At 44.0% G+C, this 27,706-nt stretch overlaps 1 protein-coding gene across 2 annotated transcripts in view; it reads left to right on the forward strand.

The window, feature by feature from the left end:
• The first annotated feature begins 1,018 nt into the window (after positions 1-1,018).
• Positions 1,019-27,706, forward strand: part of eif2b3 (eukaryotic translation initiation factor 2B, subunit 3 gamma) — a 171,475-nt gene continuing 144,787 nt past the window's right edge. Inside the window, exon 1 of one of the 2 annotated variants that reach the window (XM_070886757.1) lies at positions 1,019-1,047. The gene's annotated coding sequence lies outside the window, so the exon portion shown is untranslated. Of the gene's footprint in view, positions 1,048-20,953; positions 21,115-27,706 lie in introns of those variants that run through there. The other variant, XM_070886756.1, reaches the window with a different exon arrangement.

Here is a 27,706-nt window from a genome sequence, read left to right on the forward strand (position 1 = left end):
ACTTGAGGTGCTCCCGTACCAATGTACACAACTACATAACTCCTCGTACGTTTTCTCTGTTGGATCACTAGGCATGAGTAGTTTCTTTATCAGACCGTAGATCTTTGAACCGCACACAGTGAGGAACACGGCCCGGCGCCGATCTGCATCGTCGACCCCCTTCATTTTGTTGGCCACGAAGTACTGGTTCAAACGGCTCACAAAGTCTGCCCAATCTTCTCCCTCCACGAATCGCTCTAAAAATCCAATCGTGCTCATTTTGCAAACAAAGGCTCTTGTATTCTCATCACCAAATGTTATATATGCAATAAAGGTTCAAAACTGAGTACTGTTTAACTAAGCAAGGTACAACCTTGGCTCTGCTTTATTTAGGCCCAAGGTGCCTGACTCAAAATGGCTGGCCTTTTATACTTGAGCAGCACCATGTGCGTGCTGGTCAGTGGACTCCAACAATGACGCCATCTGGTGGCGACAAACAGAATGTACATAAATGACAGCCTAAAAGCATAACCAAAATAACCCACTCTTTGATATAGCGCCCATTTTTTCTGGCTCAGTCGTTAATGGAGAAACCCACTAAAACTGCCTCTTAATCATCAGACACCCGTTTGAAATGTTTATGTGCAACTCCCAAAGGCAGCTTTCAGGCCTCACTGTATTACCAGGATTAAGATTTCATCAGTCCCAGGACCAATACAGATTGTAAACCCATGAATGAGACAAAGGGAAATTTGCTTTTTGTCTATCAGAATTAGTACCGGGCTAGATTTTCCATTCCTGTCCGCCTCTGCTTTCTCCCCGGAGGGGCGGCAATGGGGGCGGTGAGCTCTTCTGGGCAGGCGGTCAGCTTCCAGCACTCTGCCGGGGTTTTCGGGTAACCGATTTCGGGGCGCAGAGCATTACCGCCCAGAAGAGGCAAGCCGGTGTGCAATGACCCTGGTTGCAACACCGGCTCGATTTTTGAGTCCCTGCCGTAGCGCCACCTAGCGTGCCCTGGTGAGAACGCCTGTGGAAGCAGGCCTTACAAGCTCCAGCGGCTGCTGTGAGGTAAGTAATGCTGACCTCAGCTAAGTGTGATTGTTTTACAAAAACATTTTTTGCAATTGATGTTGTAATGGCATGGGCTATGTATTGGGAATGTTTTTGGTGATTGTTTCAAGTTTTTTTTTCTCCCCAAGCCTCTCTTAGAGCATGCCGGCTGTTTAGCTTGTGACTTTTGCATGCTCAGCCGGTCTAGCACCCTAAGAGAGGTGTGCAATGCCTCCCCCCCCCCCCCCCCATCCCACACTCAGAGCCTCGCTGCCAATTTTGCTGACTGAGGCGCAAATTTTCTCCAGGTGGTATCAGGACCACCCTGCCGTCATTAACACCCCGAAATCCTAAAAGCCAAAAATCCAGCCCGAGTCTCGACTCCAAAAGTTTTAGTAACTCTGATAACAGAAAGAATCCACTGTATTTTGTAGTTTCCCCAGTAACCAATAGCTCGGTCTTACTGGATAACTAATACTCAGCTAGACTCAAAAGAAAACGAAAGTCCACATTTATATTTTTTCTCTCACATCCGTCATAATTTCCTGCCTAGGTTACAGCATCCAGTCAGCCAGTAGTTGAACAAGCTGTGGGTCATTGCCAGCTACATGTATTTCCGTTTCCTGCTAGCATTCCCCTCCCCACAAAACTCAAACAAAAGCTCTAGTATGTAATAACAGAATCAGACCACCCACAGACACAGTCAGGCAGACTCAGGCGGAGAGAGCCTTAACTCTTACTGCACTGAAGCCAGTCCAGTGTAGAGAGTTGTATTGCTGATGCCGTTAACAATTTATCTTAAAACCCCAAATCTATTTTCTTTTAATATTGTCAAAATAGTCACACCTCTGATTTCTGGGCACTTGGCTGTCTCCAGGTTAAAATGTTTAAATGGGTGGTGTTGTCATAATGGAAGTTTGGGAATTCATACTGAGATGTAGAGTACCAGACATAAGTTAATCGAGTGCTTTTACCCAGTGTGCACTGTATGAATATATAGGCAGACACACATACTATATACGCAATAGATGCGTGAAGTGTTGCTCTTTTACCCATTGTCGCTATGCATATACAGAATCTATTATGCTCAGCACTTGAGCCAGAATCTAGATCGAAAAATTTGGAGACACCAACTCCTTTCATTAAATGGCTCCATTTGCAACATAAATAACTTTGTCAGCAACCTGCTTCACAGCATTCCTCAATGGTTCCACCCTCTCTATCAATGGGTTTCCATTCCACTTGTTGCTAATAACACTTCTAATGGCTTTAAAATATATTTGAAATGAAGTAAGGAAAAAGATCTCTACATCAGGCCATATTAATAGATGTTTTTCTGCTACTTTATTTTAACACAATTTTTACATGGTATTAATTGTGAATGAGCATGAGTAAAATTATTTCACACTTGCCAGTCACCCTCCAGTACTTTGCCTTTATGAATGACCTTCCAACTATTCGGGGTGGTGGACATCAAAGATGAGCACAATCCTGACCTCGTACTATGTCCACACATGTGCACTTTCCAACAGCAACCACTGGAAGACAAACAGGAACAAGAACCAAGCCTGATTTTCCTCTCCTGAACCCCCAAGGCACTGAGATCAAATGTAGTGTCCTTACAGCTGCCAGCTACCTCAGCACAGAATTTAGGACTTCCTGTTCTGTGTGGCTCAGCTCAATACTCGTTCAGTCATCAGACAATTTCAGCAACTAGTTTATCAACAAAAATGCGAGTTGCAATCAAAAACACGCTGTTCACTAACTTTGACAAATTCCCAGATCTTAATTACATGTTAATAACTAACCAAGTTTTAACACATCTCACAATTGGCTAGTTAGATACTAAACTATTGCCAAAAAGTCAAAATATTTATTGTAAGATAACACCGTCCTACAAATTGTGCCAGCTAGTTAAGGTTATCCAACTTAGTGCCTAATTGTTAACTAACTTTGACAAATTCCCAGATCTTAATTACATGTTAATAACTAACCAAGTTTTAACACATCTCACAATTGGCTAGTTAGATACTAAACTATTGCCAAAACCCATGTTTTGCATTGGAAAATTTGATCAGAATTGGAAATTGAAAGAAAATGGGAACAAACTAATCTCTATAGGGAAAAGTTGATTCTGTAGTGACTTTACATAAAGTGCTCAATGTGATAATGCCATACTACCAGATAATTTATAAGTAGAGGTTTCTAGCTTGCAAGTGAAAATTTCTGAAACAATAAAAAAATGAATTGCAGATGTCAAAGTTAGTAAGAAAGTATGGATCAATATATGGAAATGACACTTTTTCTTATTTTAAAGGACCCAGTCAACTCTCCCATTTAAATCTTTAGAACAATTACTACATTAGTCAGTTGATTTTTTTAATGAAAGCTTCTGATTGACTGATATATGGTGTTATAAGCCTTAAGGGCAAATGGTGACCAATGCCAGTCTCACTTAGCCGCTTTTCCACTCTCAGACCGCCGCTACTATAACCACAGATATCCCAGGTCAATTATATTTGGCATTCCCTGATAACCGCCATTTTCTGGGTCACCCAGAACTGCATCAAAGTTCATTAGGTTTCCTTCCATAGCTGTTTATATACTCCTCGAGGCTAAAGAAGGATTTATGTGCTGTTGCTTGAAGAGCTGATAGGACTCTGGAGACTGGCTCTGGAAACCACCCATGAGTCCACAGCATTGCAGGCAGGAAATTGTCCTGCCCAACCCTTGAAGTCCCCAAGTAGTAACTTGCAACAGAAGGCTTCCCTGAGGGATGTCTGTCAACATCACTGTTGGTACTATGTAATCACGGAGCTTTATGTTGGCTTTTATTTGTTGTTCCAATAAATGCAGGATTCCAAGAAGGCATACATCATTACTGGATGGGTTAATGGTGCATTGTTGCCTGACTGGGTAATTTTGGGGGAGGCTCAGTACTCTGCCCTTTCAGACTGTTTGATCAAAATGTGCCAGTCCATCATGTGCAATATCTCCTCCCACCAACGCTGCCTCTGCAAGATCCTGCAAATCCATTGGGAGGATAGATGCACCAACATCAGTGTTCTCGATCCGGCCAACATCCCCAGCATTGAAGCACTGACCACACTCAGACCAGCTCTGTTGGGTCGTCCCCATGCCTGACACGAGACTCCCAAAGCAAGCGCTCTATTTGGAACTCCTACATAGCAGGCGAGCCCCAGGTGGGCAGAGAAAACATTTCAAGGACACCCTCAAAGCCTCCTTGATAAAGTGCAACAACCCCACTGGCACTTGGGAATCCCTGGCCCAAGACCGCCCTAATTGGTGGAAGAACATCCGGGAGGGCGCTGAGCACCTCGAGTCTCATCACCGAGAGCATGCGGAGGACAAGCGCAGGCAGCGGAAGGAGCGTGCGGCAAACCAGATTCCCCACCCACCCTTTCCTTCAACAACTATCCCACCTGTGACAGAGACTGTAATTCCCATATTGGACTGTACAGACACCTGAGAACACATTTTTGGAGTGGAAGCAAGTATTCCTTGATTTCGAGGGATTGCCTATGATGATAATATCTCCTCCCATTTGAACTGTGCCCAAATGACTTGTGGCGTGTTACCCTATGACACAATTCCATATCTGATAACCTCGGCCTGATTTTCATATGAGGTGTAATTCATGCAGGATATTTCTGATTTTTCACCACTGCCCCTTACAGAAGTTTTTCCTCTGTACATTACCTTTCGATTGTGTCCAATTCCCTTTGGCAGTATAATGGAGAGAAGGGCAATGCAATGAGTACACGCTTCTTCTCTTCTGGGCGAGAGGTCAATCAGTCTCTAGTGGGATCAGATCCTCAGCGTCACAAAAATCTCCAAAACAGAAACCAAAGTTGATTCGCGAAGATCCCAAAGTCTTATTATTAATTCAGTGGTTTTAGTTCATTTTTGTTCTTTGAAAAAAATTTAGAATAGAATTCACGAATCCACTTCTAATGATATTGCTCCAATCACGATTGCCAAAAATATGAATCTTATGTGAAGGTTTTCGCTGGTTCGACTGATAAATTATTGTTAGATCAGTTACTGATGTGAAGCAGGGCTGCTCAGATGCTTACCAACAATTAGAAAAAATGATTGGTTGTGTGATGCTGAAGTAGCCATTAGATGAGAATAAGCGAAAACTCCTAAACTTAAGTATATTCGTACAATATATAGTCAACCTAATTTTAACTGAGTTCTATAATCAATTTGCTGAAACGGGTTTGCTCAATGCTAACTTTAAACAGCTGAGTAATGCGCAGACTGGCATTCGAGCAGTTTCAGTGAATTGCTTATAAAGCTCAGTATATCCTACAATATTAGGATACATATATGATATTCAAATATGCTTTAAAGTTTAGGATCTAATGCTTTAATATCACACAGTAAGCCTGGGTAATTGGCTATGTCACCAGCTGGCTATAGTGATCATTTGGGCTATTGTGCCAATTAATCAATATAGTCATATTTCAGTGAATTTTTATCCCCATAAAAGAGAGGATTTCATCCAAGAGAAATGGAACTCTTTTAGGCACCATGGTTGGCATTAAGCAGTTTCGGGATAGGCATAGCATGAGCCAGATGCATACCAATTTTTTTTCTACTTTTCCTCAACAATCTGCTTTAGATAGGTTGAAATGCAACATGGGAACAGGTTAGGAGTGGAATTTGAATCTCCCAGTCTGAAAGGCAAAACATTAAAGATTCTAAGTAAGTGAGGTTATATGGTCTTATCCAGTTCCCAGTCAATGTAAACCAGCATCACAGACATTGTAACATCAATTCGTTGCCTGAAGTTCTGTAGAGGGAGCTCTTATCGAACATACACAGTACAGTCCATGATGTTGTGAACTAAAAGTCCTGTAGAGGCTGCTCTTACAGTTGACACCAGCGTAGTTCTTTTCAAAGATGTAAATGACTTTTCACCACTGGGTGTCATCATATTCAAAGCATCTGAGTTTCAAAGTGTTGTGGTCCCTGAGAAATTATTTATTTTTATGAGCAAATTACTTTTATACTGGCTACTCTGAGCGGTGGAAATACAAAAGTCTTCACGAAGGATTTTGTGCACTTTTCAAATATTAACTAGGAAGACAACTTGGATCATTTTTACTTGGAAATACCTAGCTGAAAAATAAAAATACAATGATATGCAAATGTATTTTTTACAATCTAACCCCTAAGAGTGCAATTCCCAACAGCTGTTACAAGTGCTAGGAATGAAATGTTTAAACTGCTTTGGCAAAAACTTTTACAATTTGTCTTTTTCCTTAACACTTTTTTTCATCATGAAGTTTTCTTCATTAACTTACTTACTGTCCATTTTTATTTTCTAGTTATTGATTTCTTTCTCTTTTCATCAGTATCTATCAATGGCACTTACTCGTCAGAGCGGGCTTCCACATGACCCTAGCGACTCCAAATTTAAGGCAATTAAAAAAAATTATTTATATTTTTAATGTAAATAAACTGGACAAATGGATCTGCTAGATTGATTCAAACCATGGGCTCCATGTGGTTAACCTCTGTCATATATTTGTATTTCAAGATCTCAGTCAGATTATCAGGAGTGTCACTGTGTTAAGGCACTTTTCCCACAAGGGGGGAAACATTTTGAGGGAATGTCAAACTACTTTCATACTTATCCATGTGGAATTGAGAGGGGGTTACCAAGTGACAGAAGACAGAAAGCAAATCACCTGCCCCTCTTTTTCATTCGGAGAATATTGCAGAATAAAAAGCTTGCCTGTTTTCTCCAAGTACACAGAATTTGTAGAAAATTAGATCTAATCTTTACCAGAGTGCTTTGTACTAATGTTTTTCAGTATACATATTTTATGGAGCGCATTACCCATAATTTAACATTCTACTGAAATTCTTGCTGAACTAATTAATCAATCTTTCTGTTCGTGACCCTAAAATATATATGGAAGAAACAGATGTTTGCACACACAAGAAAATGGCGATTGATGGCTCTGACATCAACACCAAGGCCTGCCTATGCCTTTCCCTTCTGCTATCAGGCTTTGATTTCTACTCAACGCTGTACAGAGTTTATGTGTACGAGCATCACATAAACCAGGATAATAACAGAGACACACACTGAGCAAATTGTGTGTTAGCCACAGGGACCCCAGGGGAAAGGCAGCTGTCACGGCCTACAGCTTGGGTGGTCCATTCAGCTGTGTTTATGGTCCCAGCCAATGAGATTGCGATGCTTGTTCTAGGGAATTGAATCTGATTTACAAGTGCTTTAGGCCATGATGGGAAGTCAAGCTGCAAATGTGGGATTTCTGGAGGCGTTTAGCTCACCCCCTGAGCTCCACATTTCACCTAAATTAGCCAATTTAAAGTGATTGAACTGCATGCGAATGCAACAGTATCCCTTTTCTTTGTCACACTAGAGCACAGTGCCTGAGGTTTTAACCCTTTCAGGGAAGCCACTCTTTTGTAAAAGAAAAAAAATTATCTGTGATTGGGAAAATGTTGTCCATTATTAAAGAAGCAGTAGCAGGACATTTGGAAAAGCAAAATTCGATCAGGCAGAGTCAGCATGAATTTATGAAGAGGAAGTCATGTTTGACAAATTTGCTGGAGATCTTTGAGAATGTAACGAACAGGGTGGATAAAGGGAAACCAGTGGATGTAGTGTATTTGGACTTCCATAAGGCATTTGACAAGGTGCCACATAAAAGGTTACTGCACAAGATAAAAGTTCACGGGGTTGGGGGTAATATATTAGCATGGATAGAGGATTGGCTAACTAACAGAGAACAGAGAGTCGGGATAAATGGTTCATTCTCTGGTTAGCAATCAGTAACTAGTGGGGTGCCGCAGGGATCAGTGCTGCGACCCCAACTATTTACAATCTATATTAACGACTTGGAAGAAGGACTGAGTGTAACGTAGCCAAGTTTGCTGACGATACAAAGATGAGAGGAAAAGCAATGTGTGAGGAGGACACAAAAAATCTGAAAAAGGAAATAGACAGGCTAAGTGAGTGGGCAAAAATTTGGCAGATTTAGTATAATGTTGGAAAGTGTGAGGTCATGCACTTTGGCAGAAAAAAATCAAAGAGCAAGTTATTATTTAAATGGAGAAAGATTGCAAAGTGCCACAGTACAGCGGGACCTGGAGGTACTTGTGCATGAAACACAAAAGGATAGCATGCAGGTACAGCAAGTGATCAGGAAGGCCAATGGTATCTTGGCCTTTATTGCAAAGGGGATGGAGTATAAAAACAGGGAAGTCTTACAACAGCTATACAAGGTTTTGGTGAGGCCACACCTGGAATACTGCATGCAGTTTTGGTTTCCATATTTACGACAGGATATACTTGCTTTGGAGGCAGTTCAGAGAAGGTTCACTAGATTGATTCTGGGGATGAGGGGGTTGTCTTATGAGGAAAAGTTGAGTAGGTTGGGCCTCTACTCATTGGAGTTCAGAAGAATGAGAGGTGATCTTATCAAAACGTATAAGATTATGAGGGCGTTTGACAAGGTGGATGCAGAGAGGATGTTTCCACTGATGGGGGAAACTGGAACTAGAGGGCATGATCTTAGAATAAGGGGCCGCCCATTTAAAACAGAGACGAGGAGAAATTTTTTCTCTCAGAGGGTTGTGGATCTGTGGAATTTGCTGCCTCAGAGAGCTGGGGAAGCTGGGACATTGAATAAATTTAAGACAGAAATAGAGAGTTTCTTAAACGATAAGGGGATAAGGGGTTATGAGGAGCGGGCGGGAAAGTGAAGCTGAGTCCATGATCAGATCAGCCATGATCTTATTGAATGGCGGAGCAGGCTCGAGGGGCCGTATGGCCTACTCCTGTTCCTATTTCTTATGTTCTTATGTTCTTTAAGGTGACCTTACAGCTACTGGTACTCTAGTTCACACAGAACGTGAGATGTGGGTTTGTGATTTTTTTTTAAATAACCAGTTTGTCTTCTCGACTGCGAGGAGGGTAGGTCATATTCCTGGAAGGGGAAATTGAATGAAAGAGTGGGTCATTTTCCTCATCACACACAGCAGAAGATGAGGGGCGGGGGGGGGGGGGGGGGGGGTCGGGGTAGGGTGGGGGAAATTCCCTTGTGGACCTCTTCCAGAGCTTGTGTGCAAGGTATCTACCTGCACTTTCTGCTGGGCAGTGGTACGTGTCGTGCGGGAGGAAAGGGAGCAAAACAGTGAAATAAGCTGAAAATATTTCTCTCCTTCTTCCTGGTAGAAAAGGTGAGGAAATAAACACTGCTGCTTGCAGGTCCTTGCTGTTGATACAGCAAATATGTTTCCCTGTATCTGTGTCCTGTATTCCCCTGCAAACAGCTGCCTCTCCAACTACCACTTTATAGGCAATGCAGGCCAGTGACATAGGCAGCTGCAGAGGCTTTTCCTTTGACAATCCGTAATTTCAGAGGGTCATCACGGTTTAGTCGTGATTGAGGTCTGCATTGGTGCAGCACAAGTACTAAGGGCATTATCCCCCAGCCATTTAAAAAAAAGTGAAAAGTTCTTATAACAAGTAATGCTACGATATGTGGATACTTTACCCATGCTTTCGTACTCCATTTTTTAATTATTGACTGTGATCCTTTCAACTACAATTCAGAAGGTTGCAAATAAAAATAATTGGACAGTGATACCTGAATCAGCCACGCATCATATAATCATCATCATAGGCAGTCCCTTGGAATCGAGGAAGACTTGCTTTCGCTCTTAAAATGAGTCCTTAGGTGGTTGAACAGTCCAATACGAGAACCATAGTCCCTGTCACAGGTGGAATAGATAGTTGTTGAGGGAAAGCAAGGGTGGGACAGGTTTGCCGCATGCTCTTTCGGCTGCCTGCGCTTGATTTTTGCATGCTCTCGGCGATGAGACTCAAGGTGCTCAGCGCCCTCCCGGATACACTTCCTCCACTTAGGGCGGCCTTTGGCCAGGGACTCCCAGGTGTCAGTGGGGATGCTGCACTTTTTCAGGGAGGCTTTGAGGGTGTCCCTGTAACGTTTCCTCTGTCCACCTTTGGTTCGTTTGCCGTGAAGGAGTTCCAAGTAGAGTACTTGCTTTGGGAGTCTCGTGTCTGGCATGCAAACGATGTGGCCTGCCCAGCGGAGCTGATCAAGTGTGGTCAGTGCTTCAATGCTGATGATGTTGGCCTGGTCGAGGACGCTAATGTTGGTGCGTCTGTCCTCCCAGGGGACTTGTAGAATCTTGCGGAGACATCGTTAGTGGTATTTCTCCAGCGACTTGAGGTATCTACTGTATCTCTAAGCCATACAGGAGGGCGTGTATTACTACAGCCCTGTAGTCCATGAGCTCGGTGGCAGTTTTAAGGGCCTGGTCTTCAAACACTCTTTTCCTCAGGCGGCCAAAGGCTGCACTGGTGCACTGGAGGCGGTGTTGAATCTCGTCGTCAATATCTGCTCTTGTTGATAAGAGGCTCCCGCGGTATGGGAAATGGTCCACGTTGTCCAGGGCCGCGCCGTAAATCTTGGTGACTGGGGAGAAATGCTGTGCGGCGAGGGCAGGCTGGTGGAGGACCTTTGTCTTACAGATATTTATAGCGTAAGGCCCATGCTTTCATATGCCTCAGTAAATACGTCGACTATGTCCCGGAGTTCAGCCTCTGTATGTGCGCAGACGCAAGCGTCGTCCGTGTACTGTAGCTCGACGACAGATGTTGGGGTGGTCTTGGACCTGGCCTGGAGACGACAAAGGTTGAACAGCTTCCCACTGGTTCTGTAGTTTAGTCCCACTCCAGCAGGGAGCTTGTTGACTGTGAGGTGGAGCATGGCAGCGAGGAAGATTGAGAAGAGGGTTGGGGCGATGACGCAGCCTGTTTGACCCTGGTCCGGACTTGGATTGGGTCTGTAATGGATTCGTTGATAAGGATCACGGCCTGCATGTCATCATGGAGCAGGCGGAGGATGGTGACGAACTTTTGGGGGCCTGCGAAACGTTGAGGACGCTCCATAGACCCTCGCGGTTGACTGTCAAAGGCCTTTGTAAGGTTGAAGGCGGCCATGTATAAGGGCTGGTGCTGTTCCCTGCATTTATCCTGCAGCTGTCCTGCTGCTACAATCATGTCCGTTGTGCCCTGTAGGGGACGAAATCCGCACTGTGACTCATGGAGGAGCTCCTCAGCCAGAGAGAGAAGACGGTTGAGGAGGACTCTAGCGACGACTTTCCCAATGGTTGACAACAGGGAGATTCCTCTGTCGTTGCCGCAGTCGGACTTGTCCCCGTTTTTAAAGATGGTCACAATCATTGCATCTCTGAGATCTCCCAGCATGCTCTCTTCCCTCCAGATGGGAAAGATGAGTTCATGTATTCGCGCCGGCAGTGCCTCTCCACCATACTTCAGTGCCTCAGCAGGGAGCCTTGTTGTTCTTAAGCTGTCTTATGGCTTTTTCTATCTCATACAGTGTTGGGGTTTTACTGAGGTGGTGGCGGGTCGCATGCTGCGGGATGGAGTCGAGAACACTTGAGTCAAAGGCAGAGTCTCGATTGAGGAAATCTTCAAAGTGCTCCTTCCAGCGGGCCCTGACTGCCTCAGTGTTTCCCCAGGTGTCCTTGATGAGTGTTTCCTCCAGGCCTCCATAACCAGTGCCTGCAAAGAGACGCTCGGTCACTCAACCAGCAAACACCAGGATTGGTTTGATGAGAATGATCAGGAGATCCAAGAGCTAATAGATTGCAAGCGCAGGGCATTTCTGAGCCTTAAACAACAAGCCAACTCATGAGCAGCAAAGCAGCATTACAGACGGCTCAAGGCTGAGGTCCAACAAAAAATCTGGGACCTAAAGGTCAGGTGGTGGATGGAGAATGCACAGGAGATACAGCAGCTGGTCGACAGCCATAATGTGCAAGGATTCTTCATAGCAGTCAAGGCCACCTATGGTCCAAACACCCAAGACCCCATTACACTGTTTCCCCATCCCAAGAACAGGGAAAACGCATCATATAAGCAGCACTGGGGAATCACAATATATGTAACCTTCTTCTTTTGTATGGTAGTAGCAAAGCAAATCAAATGTCAATATCTAAGTTGGATATCCAGACCAAAGCTTCCGGTGTAATAGCGTGGATATCTTGTAGGCTGCCTGCAAATTTCCTCTGTGGGCAGTGCTCAATGATGTACTCCAGAGTCTGATTAGGAGCTCCACAGTTGCATGATGGGGATGCTTTAATCTTCCACCTGTGGAGAAGGTGGCAGCATCTACCATGACCAGTTTTGAGGCAGTTGATGGTTGTCCACAGTTTGCGAGGGAGGTTTAATCCTTCCGGTTTCAAAGCAAGAAAGTAGTTTATTGTTGCGAAGGCGAGGGGCAGGTGATTGGGATTGGGGGGCCTGCTCCTGCTTGCTCTACATTCAGGTAAATATTTTATTATAAACTTATCAATACAGTGGCAGCTTCCAGCGGTTCCAGTTAGGACTGCGTTCAGGGCAGCCCAAATTTGGGAAGGAATCCTGAACAGGCCTTATGCCCCCTATTTGCATATACAAAGAGCCTAACCTGTTTCAGGCGCAGAACTTGGACACCAATACTTAACCTTTACCAACATGGCGGTTGGCACACCCAGCATGAAATGTGCACGCATACGCCACCCGCCATGTTGGACACTGAAGTGCCCTTTTTACGCCTGTAAGTTTCTAGGCTGCTGTGTTTGAGTTGGAATGAAGGAATGGCCACCTGCTCCACTGTAATACATAAGTAGAAAGTGTAATTTCAAGCAGAAGCTTGCTTTGTTATGATGCTGGCAGTACTCCAGTCTAGACAGGACTGCAGTGAACATCCATTGGGACTTTTTACAAAGCAGTTCTACAAACTGTGCATCACCATACATGCTGCTGTTTCATTCATTGCAGCTCAGACTTTGTTTCTTTGCTGCACTTCACTTATGAAAACTCTTCCCCAGAGTTTGAGAACCACTGATTTACAATAATAAACGACGTTCTTGCTTTGAAAATATTTTGGTGCCGACTGCAACCAGAATTATTCATAAGATGCACATAGCATTGTAGGAATAATTGTTTTCATTTTATCCCATCGTACCTAGAACAGACCCAAAAGATATATCTTTGATCACCGTTGAACATAACATGCAATGGGGAGCACCAACCCAAGAGCATTGTCAGGGCCAAAGTTTTACTGATCTCAACATTTGTTAGTCTTGTACCATTTGGGAGATAAGACACTTTGGCTGGGAATTTGCACACTGCCCCGTTTGGGGGCAGTAACACCTGTGAGGCGGGAGTTCCTGCGCCAGACGCGGAAGACCCGCTCCGCTCGCGAAACTGAGGTTACCGCCCCGAGAGGAAGTGGAGTGCAAAAATACGCACTCCACTTCCTCTCTGGAATGCTAAGGGGGTGGAAGCAGAGTGCAGTGCTACACACTTGGGTGCATAGCGATGCGCATAGAAGGGGCCCTCCCCTTCATTAGAGGGGAGGGCCAAGCTGCAGACTCTGCTGGGGCCTATCTGGACCAACCGGGGGGGGGGATGCCATGCCATCATCCCAGCACTCAAGCGGAGTGCCGGCTGCCAGATCGTGGCATGAATCCTGCGTTCAAGGAGACAATGGGCCGCGACAGGTAAGTTGGACGATTTTTTATTTACACGCACGCCACCTCCCCTTTAACTAGCGCCCCGCGAGTGGCTGACCACCATGTAATTGCCCTCTGAAGCTGTCGCTGGCATCACCCAGCGCAGCTTCAGGGGATGATCCCGAACTTTTGCTCCAGGGTGCAAACGGGTGCTGTGCATGGTGATGGCTTCACCTGTCCTCCAATTTTAACCTCTTGGGCATTCCTGATTTTAATCATTGGTGGCCATGCCTTCATTGGTGGCCTGGGCCCTCTCCTCTCGAATTCCCACCCTAAGCCTCTCCAACTCTCTAACTCACTCTTCTCCTTTAAGATGCTCCCTAAAACCCACTTCTTTGACCAATTACCTAATAGCTCCTTATATGGTTGTGTCAAATTTTGTTTGATAATGCTCCTTTGAAGCGCCTTGGGAAGTTTTGCTATATTTTAGGCACTATTATTACAAGTAGTTGTACATTCCTCACACAGTACTGATTGAATAGTATTACAGGTCTTATGTTTACAAATTAGGAAGCAAAAATAACTTTCTGAGGTGGCTGCCTAGGCTGCCTATGGGCCTTGGCTGCCTTCTTTACACTCTTCAGACACTGGCTCTAGCGCAAGTGCTACTAGGCTGCCCGAGAGAGTAGTATAAGTGAGCAGTTGTGGGTGGTAAAGCGGCTGTTAGGCAACGGATGTAGATTATTTAGTCATCAAATGAGAATTTCCCAAGTAACAGTTTTGCATGCTTCTAATTTTTCTCTGTCACTTTAAGCAGACCCGGGCGTTTATAAGGTCAAAGGCCAGGCTTTCCTAAGTTCCTTCCCAGACAGTATCTAAAGCATGTAAATTATTATGCTGACTACCACAGTGACTCATGTAATTGATCACCCCAATGCATGGTGTTTGTGTAGTATTCATTAAAGTCACAGTCTCAAAACATGAGGAACCATTTTGCTCAGCAATGACCCCTTCTGGAATTATGAATTATTTCCTTTTGCTGGTACTAATTTTTATCACTGAATGTAAATTAAATCAAATTAAAAAAACAAAGTTAAAACGTAACATCTGCATCGGCTTAATGATGGTGTGTTCTTCCCCCACCCCTATTGATTGGGAGTTTTATCCCTCCTTAGTTTGTTGCCAAACAACATCCAGTTGTTGTGCAAGTTGCAACTGGTCGTTCTTATTTTCTTCATGGCTACATTTAAAGTAGCATTTTCTTCATGAGAAAGTGTTTGTCATATTTATTTTTGTTTGGAGATGGCGAAGAGCCTTGCGAACTGTGTTATTTTCATCACAATATTGCTACACGCATCTGGCACCACAATGCTTTTTGAAGTCATTTGCGCATCGCAACATGTACTTGTAAACAAAATTTACCAATAATTTTTCATTAGGGTGGGGCTTCTTCGAGAAAATAAATATAACTATTTTCCCAACAATTTTTTTCTCGTTTCTTCCTTGTTCTTTTCATTTTCCCATTATATCAAATGTCATTTCCCTGAATAAGAGAACAGATAGGCAATGTTGGGTCTCTGCTGATATCGTTCTATAGATATTGGCAAATTAGAGTGGGGCAAGTTGATATCCTCCCCTCAGATGCTAAGAGGCTGCAGGGTGACTTGGACAGGTTAAGTGCGTGGGCAAATGCATGGCAGATGCGGTATAATGTAGATAAATATGAGGTTATCCACTTTGGTGATAAAAGCAGGAAGGCAGATTATTATCTGAATGGTGACAGATTAGTAAAAGAGGAGGTGCAACAAGACCTGGGTGTCATGGTACATCATTCATTGAAAGTTTGCATACAGGTACAGCAGGCGGTGAAGAAGGCAAATGGCATGTTGGCCTTCATAGCGAGAGGATTTGAGTATAGGAGCAGGGAGGTCTTACTACAGTTGTACAGGGCCTTGGTGAGGCCACACCTTGAATATTGCGTACAGTTTTTGTCTCCTAATCTGAGGAAGGATATTCTTGCTATTAAGGGAATGCAGCGAAGGTTCACCAGATTAATGCCCGGGATGACAGGACTGACATATGAAGAAAGACTGGATCGACTAGGCTTATATTCAATGGAATTTAGAAGAATGAGAGGGGATCTCTTAGAAACATATAAAATTCTGACGGGATTGGACAGGTTAGATGCAGGGAGAATGTTCCCGATGTTGGGCAAGTCCAAAACCAGGGTCACAATCTAAGGATAAGGGGTAAACATAAAAACTAGGTGCAGGAGTAGGCCATTTGGCCCTTCGAGCCTGCACCACCATTCAATATGATCATGGCTGATCATGCAACTTCAGTACCTTATTCCTGCTTTCTCTCCATACCCCTTGATCCCGTTAGCCGTAAGGGCCACATCTAACTCCCTTTTGAATATATCTAACGAACTGGCCTCAACAACTTTCTGTGGTAGAGAATTCCACAGGTTCACAATTCTCTGAGTGAAGAGGTTTCTCCTCATCTCAGTCCTAAAGGGCTTACCCCTTATCCTTAGACTGTGACCCCTGGTTCTGGACTACCCCAACATCGGGAACATTCATCTTGCATCTAACCTGTACAATCCCGTCAGAATGTTATATGTTTCTATGAGATCCCCTCTCAGTCTTCTAAATTCCAGTGAATATAAGCCTAGTCGATCCAAACTTTCTTCAGTCCTGCCATCCCGGGAATCAGTCTGGTGAACCTTCGCTGCACTCCTTCAATGGCAAGAAGTCCTTCCTCGGATTAGGAGACAAAAACTGTACACAATATTCAAGGTGTGGTCTCATCAAGGCCCTGTGTAACTGCAGTAAGACCTCCCTGCTCCTATACTCAAATCCTCTCGCTATGAAGGCCAACATGCCATTTGCCTTCTTCATTGCCTGCTGTACCTGCATGCCAACTTTCAATGACTGATGTACCATGACACCCAGGTCTCGTTGCACCTCCCCTTTTCCTAATCTGTCACCATTCAGATAATATTCTGTCTTCCTGTTTTTGCCACCAAAGTGGATAAACTCACATGTATCTCCATTATATTGCATCTGCCATGCATTGGCCACTCACCTAACCTATCCAAATCACCCTGCAGCCTCTTAGCATCCTCCTCACAGCTCACACTGCTACCCAGCTTAGTGTCATCTGCAAACTTGGAAATATTACATTCAATTCCTTCGTCTAAATCATTAATGTATATTGTAAATAGCTGGGGTCCCAGCACTGAACCTTGCGGTACCCCACTAGTTACTGCCTGCCATTCTGAAAAGGACCTATTTATTCCTACTCTTTGCTTCCTGTCTGCCAACCAGTTCTCTATCCATGTCAATACATTACCCCTAATACCATGTGCTTTAATTTTGCACATTAATTTCTTGTGTGGGACCTTGTCAAAAGCCTTTTGAAAGTCCAAATAAGCCATTTAGGACCAAGATGAGGAGAAACTTCTTCACTCAGAGAGATGTGAACCTGTGGAATTCTCCATCACAGAAAGTTGTTGAGTCCAGTTCATTAGATATATTCAAAAGGGAGTTAGATGTGGCCCTTATGGCTAAAGGGATCAAAGGGTATGGAGAGAAGGCAGAAATGGAGTACTGAAGTGCATGATCAGCCATGATCATATTGAATGGTGGTGCAGGCTCGAAGGGCCGAATGGCATACTCCTGCACTTATTTTCTATGTTCTTTTGGGAGGAAGTTGTAGAATGGTACAAGAAAACTTACATCCTATTACTTTGTTACAAAGCTTCTCAGAACATCTACAAGTATGCTGCAATAATGCATGACCTATCTGCTTGTCCTCTGTTGCTTTGGACCTAACCAGTACCTCATCAATATGTGCATGTACTGATATCATGAACAGGCTTAGCCAGCCTAATTAGTAGCAATGTTTAATTAACTGTAGTGCACATTACTGTACAAGGCTGTGTGTATGCCATAAGTGTCTCTGTGCGTGTGATGTGTGACAAGGTTAATTTATGTATAACATAATGGATATGTGCGTTACCAAGTGAATGATTGAGATTACTTTGCCTCTGTCTTCACAAATGAGAGGGACGATGCAGACATTGTAGTTAAGGAGGACGAGTGTGAAATATTAGATGAGATAAACATAATGAGAGATGAAATACTAAAGGATTCAGCATCTTTGAAAGTAGATAAATTGCCAGACCTGGATGAAATATATCCCAGGCTATTGAGAGAAGCAAAGGAGGAATTAGCGGCAGCTCTGACCATCATTTTTCTATCCTCTTTGGCTACAGATGTGGTGCCGGAGGACTGCTAACTTTGTACCATTGTTTAAAAATGGATAGACCGAGTAATTACAGGCCAGTCAACCTAACCTCGGTGGTGGGAAAATTATTGGACAATGTTAATCGTCATCTAGAAAGCCACAGATTAATCAAGGACAGTCAGCATGGATTTGTTACGGGAAGGTCGTGTCTGACTAACTTGATTGAATTTTTTGAGGAGGTAACAAGGAGCGTCGATAAGGGTAGCGTAGTTGATGTAGTCTACACGGATTTTAGCAAGGCTTTTGACAAGGTCCCACATGGCAGAAAAGTAAAAGCCCATGGGATCCAATGGAAAGTTGTAAGTTGGATCCAAAATTGGCTCAGTGGCAGGAAGCAAAGGGTAATGGTCACCGAATGTTTTTGTGACAGGAAGGCTGTTTCCAGTGGGGTTCCACAGGGCTCGGTACTATGTTCCTTGCTTTTTTAGATATATATCAATAATTTAGACTTCAATGTAGGGGACATGATTAAGAAGTTTGCAGATGATACAAAAATTGGTTGTGTGGTTGATAGTGAGTAAGCTATAGACTGCAGGAAGATATTAATGGACTGGTCAGGTGAGCAATAAAGTGACAAATGGAAATCAATCCGGAGAAGTGTGAAGTAATGCATTTGGGGAGGGCTAACAAGGCAAGGTAATACACAATAAATGGTAGATACTGAGAAGTATAGAGGAACAGGAACCTTAGTGTGGACGTCCACAGATCCTTGAAGGTAGCAGGACAGGTAATGTGGTTAAGAAGGCCTACAGGATGCTTTCCTTTATTAGCCGAGACATAGAATATAAGAGCAAAGATGTTATGCTAGAACTGCATAAAATGCTAGTTAGGCCATGGCTCGAGAACTGCGAACAGTCCTGGTCACCACATTACAGGAAATATATGATTGCAGTAGAGAGGGTACAGAGGAGCTTTATGAGAAGGTTGCCAGGACTGGAGAAAGATTGGATAGGCTGGGGTTGTTTTCATTGGAGGCTGAGGGAACTTAATTGAGGTGTATAAAATTATGAGGGGCCGAGATAGAGTGGATAGGAATGACCTAGAAAAGTCAATAACTAGGACGCATAGATTTAAAGTAATTGGCAAAAGGATTAGAGGGGAGTTGAGGAGAATTTTTTTCACCTAGAGGGTGGTGGGGGCCTGGTATTCACTGCCTGAAAGGGTGGTGGAGGCAGAAATTCTCACGCATTTAAGAAGTACTTGTATATGCACTTGAAGGGCCATAACCTACAAGGCTACGGACCAAGAGCTGGAAAGTGGGATTAGACCGATAGCTCTTTTCAGCCAGCGCAGATATGATGGGCCGAATAGCCTCTTTCTGTGCAGTAAATTTCTATGATTAGTTTTGTAGTGTATGTAGGCACCTTTAGTAATGACTCCACGAGGCAGGGTATGATACTTAAACTGTGTAGACCTGTAGTCCTTTATTTGCAGCTCCCAAGTGGGGACAACAAGCTGTGAGTTCCTTTTTATACTGGGTTATCTGCAGTGTGCAGGTAACCCTTAGGTCTCCAGCAGCAGCACCCTCTGGTGTACAGGTAAGGTATGTACAGTGTAAGGCTACATTCAGTGTTACATAACAGTGTTACAGACAGCACACAGTACACAGGCATGCATACACAACACTCCTCCCCAAGCATTTTTCATTTCCTTATTGTCATGGCCAGGGGAGGCGATCAGTGGTGGGCTATGGGAGGTTGTGGTGAGGGTTGCGTGGTTGCCAGGTGTGACCCCTGTGCTTGAGGCTGGCCTCGTACGTTTCCCCTCACTCACACACAGACCAAATGGGTTTCACTGTTGTGGGATCCCTCAGGGGGGTAGCCATGGCAGCAGTGGGTGGTGTGTATACACTGTGATGTGGGTAGTCATGGGGTGGTGGGCAGGGCCACAAGACTGGGTGGGCTCCTTGTCCACCAATTGGGATGAGGGTCAGGTCATCCAGGGAAGCTGGAGGGTATTGGCCTCATGCTCCTGGTGTTGGCCATGGTGACCAGGGGTTATACAGCTGGTCTGGTGCAGGTTGCCATTGGTGGTGGCTGGGCTGCCCATTGATCACTGTCCCTGTAGTGGGTTTGCTCCCACTGGCTGTGTGTGTGTCCTGCAAGGGGCATCACATTCATTCCAAAGGTCCAGGCTACATGGTCAGGTAGCCTGCTGGACCTGGGGGTCTCCCACAGGGGCATTCCATTGGAATCAGCATGGTCCCTGTAGGACCCAATGTCCTTTGGCAGTGTCCTACCAGTATACATGACACCTTGGCTCTGATCCCACATAGTCGAGCCTGCATTGTACATTTGATCATTTGCATCACTTTTGGGTGTCCTGGTTTCAACAGACATGGTCACATTAGGCATTTCACATTCTCTATCATTATTGTTAAGCCTAATAAACTTGTTCTTAACCTTACTGACACCTGTATTCATCTCATCAGTCACATTAGTTAAACCAGCATCACAATTCATGGTTACATTGTATACATTTTCATACTTGCACCCTTTAATTGCATCTTTAGCTTTAAAGTCCTTGTACTCAAATAGTTGAAACTTACCCTTTAAATTTCTTTGGTTACCAGTCTCCTTTAAGGGAGCCTTCAAATCCGATTGGCTGCTCGGTATGTGATGCTGCCCCTCGTGGTATGGCTGCGGCCATTTTGATTTTAGGTTCTGGTCCTCGTGGTGCTGCAGCCATTTTCTGGCTCTGCTGCAGGTAGGCTGCAGTGCTCTTTTCTTCCTCAGGTTTGACCCTGTACGTCGGGAGTCCCTTTCTTTCGTTGACGTTCCTCTTTTGGAGTGCTGACTCGGCCTGGAAAGTGGAGTTTTGATCCTCGGCCCTGGAGATTTCGCCAGGGTGCTGTGAAGTCGTCGCCTCGCAGTCGAGCTGGACGGTGGAACCACCGGATGAATCGATGGATCCATGTTCGAGGTCGATTGCTGGAGTCCGGAGGCCTGGGAGCAGCTTCGCTTGGACAGGATGACGTTGTGGTCGATTGGCGGGATTTATCCGAAGTTCTTCAAAGGTCGTTTGGCTCATCACAGACTGGCTCGCCCCTGTGTCGCTCTCCATAGAAACTGGGACTCCGTTGACATCTACTTTCATCGCCCACGGAGAACTTTCGGTGGAGCCGATATGAGTTCCATACTCTTCTCCCAGGGGTTGATCAACTTCACCTTCATCTGTGTCGGAGCCCCGGTGATCAGCCAACTCATCAGAGATGCGGTGAGTACAGCTTTTTCTGCACATCCTTTGAAGGTGCCCTTTTTCTTTACATGCACAGTCTTTGTAGCGGCACTGGTGGACCCTGTGGTTTCCTCCACAGCGCCAGCACGGGGCCATCCGGTGTGCCCCCATGTGGTGGACTCAGGGTTGCGGGACTCGGGGCAGCGTTTCTGCTATTAGAAGTATCCATGTGGTGCACTGCTCTCATCGGTTTAGAGTCCCTTAGTGCTTCATTTAGGTGGTCGCCAAAGTCGCACGGTGCAGCCAGTCTCCTTAAGTGTTCTAATCTTTCTATAAAAGCGTCCCAATCTGCCCATCGGTAAATTGCTGAAAGATGCTGAGATTCGACATGCTGAGCATGTGTTTCATGACCTCGTATTCTCGTCGCCAGTTGTAGTGTATGTAGGCACTTTTAGTAATGACTCCACAAGGCAGAGTATGATACTTAAACTGTGTAGACCTGTCGTCCTTTATTTTCAGCTCCCGAGTGAGGACAACAAGCTGGGAGTTCTTTTTTATACTGGGTTACCTGCAGTGTGCAGGTAACCCTTAGGTCTCCAGCAGCAGCACCCTCTGGTTACAGTGTAAGGCTACATTCAGTGTTACATAACAGTATTACAGACATCACACAGTAAACAGGCATGCATACACAAGTTTACTGTGTGCAAGATTGATGTGCTCATGATCATAGTTCTTCTCAAAGCTGTGGGTCCTAATCCTGAAAAGATTGCAGCATTTTTGGTCTAATATAATGACTTTACTTTGTTTGCCTTTTAGTTTTTTCATATACAAGATATTTACTGACTTACAGGTATAACATTCCATGTGATAAAATTCTTTATGCATTACACTTAACAAAATCATTAACACATTATTTAGAAACACTTTTACAATTTTGTTGCACATAGCACAGAGAAGAAATCTTCCCCTTGTGTATACACATAATTTATTTAGTTATCTCATTGGTACAATCCATTTCTAGGTATATCTGTTTACAATAAATGATGGAGAGGCTTTGAGGGATCAGAAGGTGAGCCAATTTTCACAGAGTATGTTGCTGCAACTTTGCTCTTGTAGAAACATTGTTGATATGGCTGGAATACTATTTGAATGGGGAGGAATTACAACATGCTGCGGTGCAGAGGGACCTGGGGGTCCTTGTGCATGAATCCCAAAAAGTTAGTTTGCAGGTGCAGCAGGTAATCAGGAAGGCGAATGGAATGTTGGCCTTCATTGCGAGAGGGATGGAGTACAAAAGCAGGGAGGTCCTCTGCAACTGTATAGGGTACTGGTGAGGCCGCACCTGGAGTACTGCGTGCAGTTTTGGTCGCCCTTACTTAAGGAAGGATATACTGGCTTTGGAGGGGGTACAGAGACGATTCACTAGGTTGATTCCGGAGATGAGGGGGTTACCTTATGATGATAGATTGAGTAGACTAGGTCTTTACTCGTTGGCGTTCAGAAGGATGAGGGGTGATCTTATAGAAACATTTAAAATAATGAAAGGGATAGACAAGATAGAGGCAGAGAGGTTGTTTCCACTGGTCGGGGAGACTAGAACTAGGGGGCACAGCCTCAAAATACGGGGGGAGCCAATTTAAAACCGAGTTGAGAAGGAATTTCTTCTCCCAGAGGGTTGTGAATCTGTGGAATTCTCTGCCCAAGGAAGCAGTTGAGGCTAGCTCATTGATTGTATTCAAGTCACAGATAGATAGATTTTTAACTAATAAGGGAATTAAGGGTTATGGGGAGCGGGTGGGTAAGTGGAGCTGAGTCCACGGCCAGATCAGCCATGATCTTATTGAATATCTGGGCAATCTTCCACAATGTTGTGTAGATACCAGCATCATAGCTGCAACAGTTTGGCTAGAAGAGCAGTATTATAGCTGGGATATTGTAAGGGCTCGAGGGGCTAGATGGCCTACTCCTGTTCCTAATTCTTATGTTCTTATGTTCCCGGTTAAGCTTCTGGTCAATGGTGACCCCCAAGATGTTGATGGTGGAGAACTTGGCAATGGTGGTGCCATTGAAGGTCAAGGGGAGATGGCTCGGATCAAGATAGTCATTACCTGGCTCTTATGTAGTATGAATGTTACCTACCACATGTCAGCCCAAGCCTGGATGTTATCCAAGTCCTGCTCTAGGTTGCCACAGATTGCTTTATTGTGAATGGAGGAGAACACTGTAGAATCATGAGTGAACAGCTCCATTACTAACCTTATGATGAAGGGAAGGTCATTGATGAAGCAGCTGAAGATGGTTTGGGCAAGGACACTTCTCTGAGGAACTTGTGCAGTGATGGCCCGGGATTATGATAAGTGGCTCAGACAACTGTAATCATCATTCTTTGCATTAGGTATAACTTCAGCTACTGGAGGGTTTTCCATTTGACACTTATTGAATCATTTTATAGGGCTTCTTGCTGCTATACTCATTGTAATGCTGCCTTGATGTTGTGGGCAGTTACTTTCATTTCTCTGCATTCAGCTCTTCCATCCATGTTTGGATCAAGGTGACGAGGAGTTCTGAAGCCAAGTGGTTCTGGCAAAACCTAAACAGATGATCGGTGAGCAGTTTATTGGTGAATAGATGGCTCCTGATGACTTCTTCCATCAATTTACTGATGATTGAGGGGTATGCCGATAGAGCAGTATTTGGCCAGGTTAGATATAGCACATATCTGGGCAATCTTACACAATGTTGTGTAGATACCAGCATCATAGCTGCAACAGTTTGGCTAGAAGAGCAGTATTATAGCTGGGATATTGTAAGGGCCAATAACCTTTGCTTTGTCCAGTGCACTCAGCCATTTCTTTCTGTCATATGGAGTGGAGTGAATTGGTTGGACATTGCTATATGTGGTGGTAGGGGCTTTGGGAGGAGGCTGAGTAGGCTGAAGACGCTTGAAAACACTTTTGCCTTGTCCCTTGAACTCGTGCTGGGTTCCACCACATTTGAAGATAGGGATGTTCATGGATTCATGGAGCCTCAGCTTACTGTTAGTTGCCTGATTGTTCACCACCTTCTTGACGGGGCGCAGTAGCTCTCCAGAGTTTCGCTCTGATCTGTTAGTTGTCTATAGCCTTCTGCTTTTGATAATTAGCAGGCAGATAGCACTGTGTTGTAGCTTCGCTATGATCCATACCTCATTCTAATGCTATGTCAGGTGCTGGTTCTGGCACAGCTTCATGCTGATCTAGGAGTAAGGGATATATGAGGTACAGTCCATGATAGAATAACTTTCTTAAGATACTAGAATGACACAATGATAACAGAATAGCCGAAAGGGGATCAGCTGGTTTACTTAGCATTTTAAGATTTTGTTTAGATTTTTCTCCTTTATCCTCTCTCTTTAGGTCTCATTTGGCCAAATGGCCTTTCTGCGGCTAAGGGAATGGGCAAGTGGTCTTTTCCTATGCCTCTGGCAACATCACTTTATAACTGGCAAATAGGATACACACAATAGAGCAACTTAGTCTAACCTCTTAATATCTTGCCCACATGTGGAAAAAGATCAGGAAATGACTGGGTAGGGAGGAACTGTGGACACCAGCTCCCTTCACATTACCATTACAATAAGCTGCACCACCACATGACCCTTTTCTTGCCTTTTTAATTGCCACATTGTTCCCAGTGATTTGTCTTTCTGAGGATGGCAACAATTTCAGAACCATTACTAAGAATTAGCCTGAAAACATTACACATTTAATCCTCTCTCCCAATCTGTACTTCCCATAATTGCACTTCAGTTATTTTGGCAGTCTGTAGATCAGATACCTTGGCACTAATTTATTATAAATGAGCTCTAAACACTGCCTTTCCATTGGGGGGAATGTAGATCAGGCACGATAATAAAGTGACATGTACAGTTACTTCATTCAGTACCTCATTATTATTCTCTGTGGGAATATGGTGCACTGCACCTCAGTTATCCATTTCCTGTTCTCTCCATTAAAAAAAATCTCATTCTGAACCCTTCCTGAGAACTTATTTTTTTAGCTCCCTTTGAACAACACTCCCCAAATCTGTCTCAAATAAGGTTTAAACTCATTTGGCAGGGGGATGGGCAGCAGGATGAAACATTAGAGAGGAGAAACAAGATGCACAGAGGACTGGGAGAGACAAATAGGACTTGAGTAAAAAACAGTTCAGATATAGGAGGGATCAAACAGGGCGAGGAGAGGGGCAAATGCAAGGCAGTCTAAGATGGGTTTGAAGTGCGTGTGCGTAAATGCACGTAGCATGGTAAATAAGGTTGGTGAGCTGCAGGCACAAGTCGCCACATGTGACCGATATAGTGGCAATAACAGATACCTGGCTCAAGGAAGCGGAGGATTGGGAACATAATATTCCTGGCTACAAGGTATTCAGAAAAGTTAAGGAAGTAAAAAGAAAGGGGAGGCACTATTGATCAAATAAACTCTTATAGCACTGGAGAGGGATGATATAGTTGAGGGATCAAAGACAGAATATATTTATTTAGAATGAAGGAACAATAGAGGAGTTATTACACTACTGGTTGTATATTATAGGCCACTAAATAGAGCAATAAATTTGCAGGCAAATAACATACAAGAATTACAGAATAGTGATAATGGGGGACTTCAATTATCGTAATATAGACTGAGATAATAACAGTGTAAAAGGCAAAGAGGAGGAGGAATTCCTGAAATGTTTACAAGAGAATTTCCTTGATCAATGTGTTTCGAGCCCAACAAGGAAGTAAGTAGTGCTGGATCTACTTCTTGGGAATGAAGTGGAGCATGTTTCAGTGGGGTGCATTTAGGGAACAGTAATCATAAGGGCCAGAATTTTGTAGTGGTATTGATCGCCGTCATTACCCCTCTGAAACAGGATTTAGTACATGTGCAGAAATCCTGAAATTGCGTTCAGTCATTCACTGCTGTGCTGTGGAACTCCCCATAGCCAGCAGTCAAATCCGTTGGATTGATGAAAACTTAAGTTTTTCCAATTGAATTACTGTTAAACACTCCATTAAAAGTTAAGCCTTGCTAGAATAGGTGTAACTGGGGTTTTAATGGTATATTGACAGCTGAACAACTGTTCTGGCCGTAAAAGACACATTTTATATTTGTGGAATGTCATATTTCTCCTTATGATAGAAAATTTGTAGCCTTAACCCTACATGTATGTATGTCCCAATCTTTATTATGCTTTCTGTGACATTTTTAAAAAGTGAATTGAATCATTGCTTTTTATTTCCTGGTTTGCTGTCTGAGAATTCTTCAATGCGACTGGCTGCTTAGACAGCTTGGTGACATCACTGCTGCTCTACACTAGGTATTTTATTTTGACAGCGCTACAATCAAATTACTGTCGCGAAACCTAAAGTTTTCGCCACAGAGGTCTCGAGATCTTTGTGGGCAGGTTTCTCCGATGTCAGAGACAATCGCCATCGCTTTGCTGCTGACCACAAATTCCGTGTTAATATCATCAAGTTTAGAATAGTTATGGAAAATGACAAGGAACAATCAAGCATAAAACTACTTAAACTGGTGGAGGGCTAACTTCAGTGAGTTGAAACAGGATCTGGCCCAGGCAGATTGGAATCAAGAATAGGTAAAGCAATAATTAGACAATGGGAGCTCTTCAAAGATCTGGTTCAGGCACAGAATAGACACATTCCATTTATATAGCACCTTTAACGTAATAAAACATCCCAAGGCACTTCACAGGAGCATTATCAAAAACAAAATTTGGCACCAAACCATATAAGATATTAGGGCACGTGACCAAAAGCTTAGTCCAAGAGGTAAGTTTTAAGGAGTATCTTAAAGGAGGAAAGAAACATAGAAACATAGAAACATAGAAAATAGGTGCAGGAGTAGGCCATTCGGCCCTTCTAGCCTGCACCGCCATTCAATGAGTTCATGGCTGAACATGCAACTTCAGTACCCCATTCCTGCTTTCTCACCATACCCCTTGATTCCCCTAGTAGTAAGGACTTCATCTAACACCTTTTTGAATATATTTAGTGAATTGGCCTCAACAACTTTCTGTGGTAGAGAATTCCACAGGTTCACCACTCTCTGGGTGAAGAAATTCCTCCTCATCTCGGTCCTAAATGGCTTCCCCCTTATCCTTAGACAGTGTCCCCTGGTTCTGGACTTCCCCAACATTGGGAACATTCTTCCTGCATCTAACCTGTCTAAACCCATCAGAATTTTAAACGTTTCTATGAGGTCCCCTCTCATTCTTCTGAACTCCAGTGAATACAAGCCCAGTTGATCCAGTCTTTTTTGATAGGTCAGTCCCGCCATCCCGGGAATCAGTCTGGTGAACCTTCGCTGCACTCCCTCAATAGCAAGAATGTCCTTCCTCAGGTTAGGAGACCAAAACTGTACACAATACTCCAGGTGTGGCCTCACCAAGGCCCTGTACAATTGTAGCAACACCTCCCTGCCCTTGTACTCAAATCCCCTCGCTATGAAGGCCAACATGCCATTTGCTTTCTTCACCGCCTGCTGTACCTGCATGCCAACCTTCAATGACTGGTGTACCATGACACCCAGGTCTCTTTGCACCTGCCCTTTTCCTAATCTGTCACCATTCAGATAATAGTCTGTCTCTC

This window comes from Pristiophorus japonicus, chromosome 8 (assembly GCF_044704955.1).
Source record: "Pristiophorus japonicus isolate sPriJap1 chromosome 8, sPriJap1.hap1, whole genome shotgun sequence".
Lineage (NCBI taxonomy): Eukaryota > Metazoa > Chordata > Chondrichthyes > Pristiophoridae > Pristiophorus > Pristiophorus japonicus.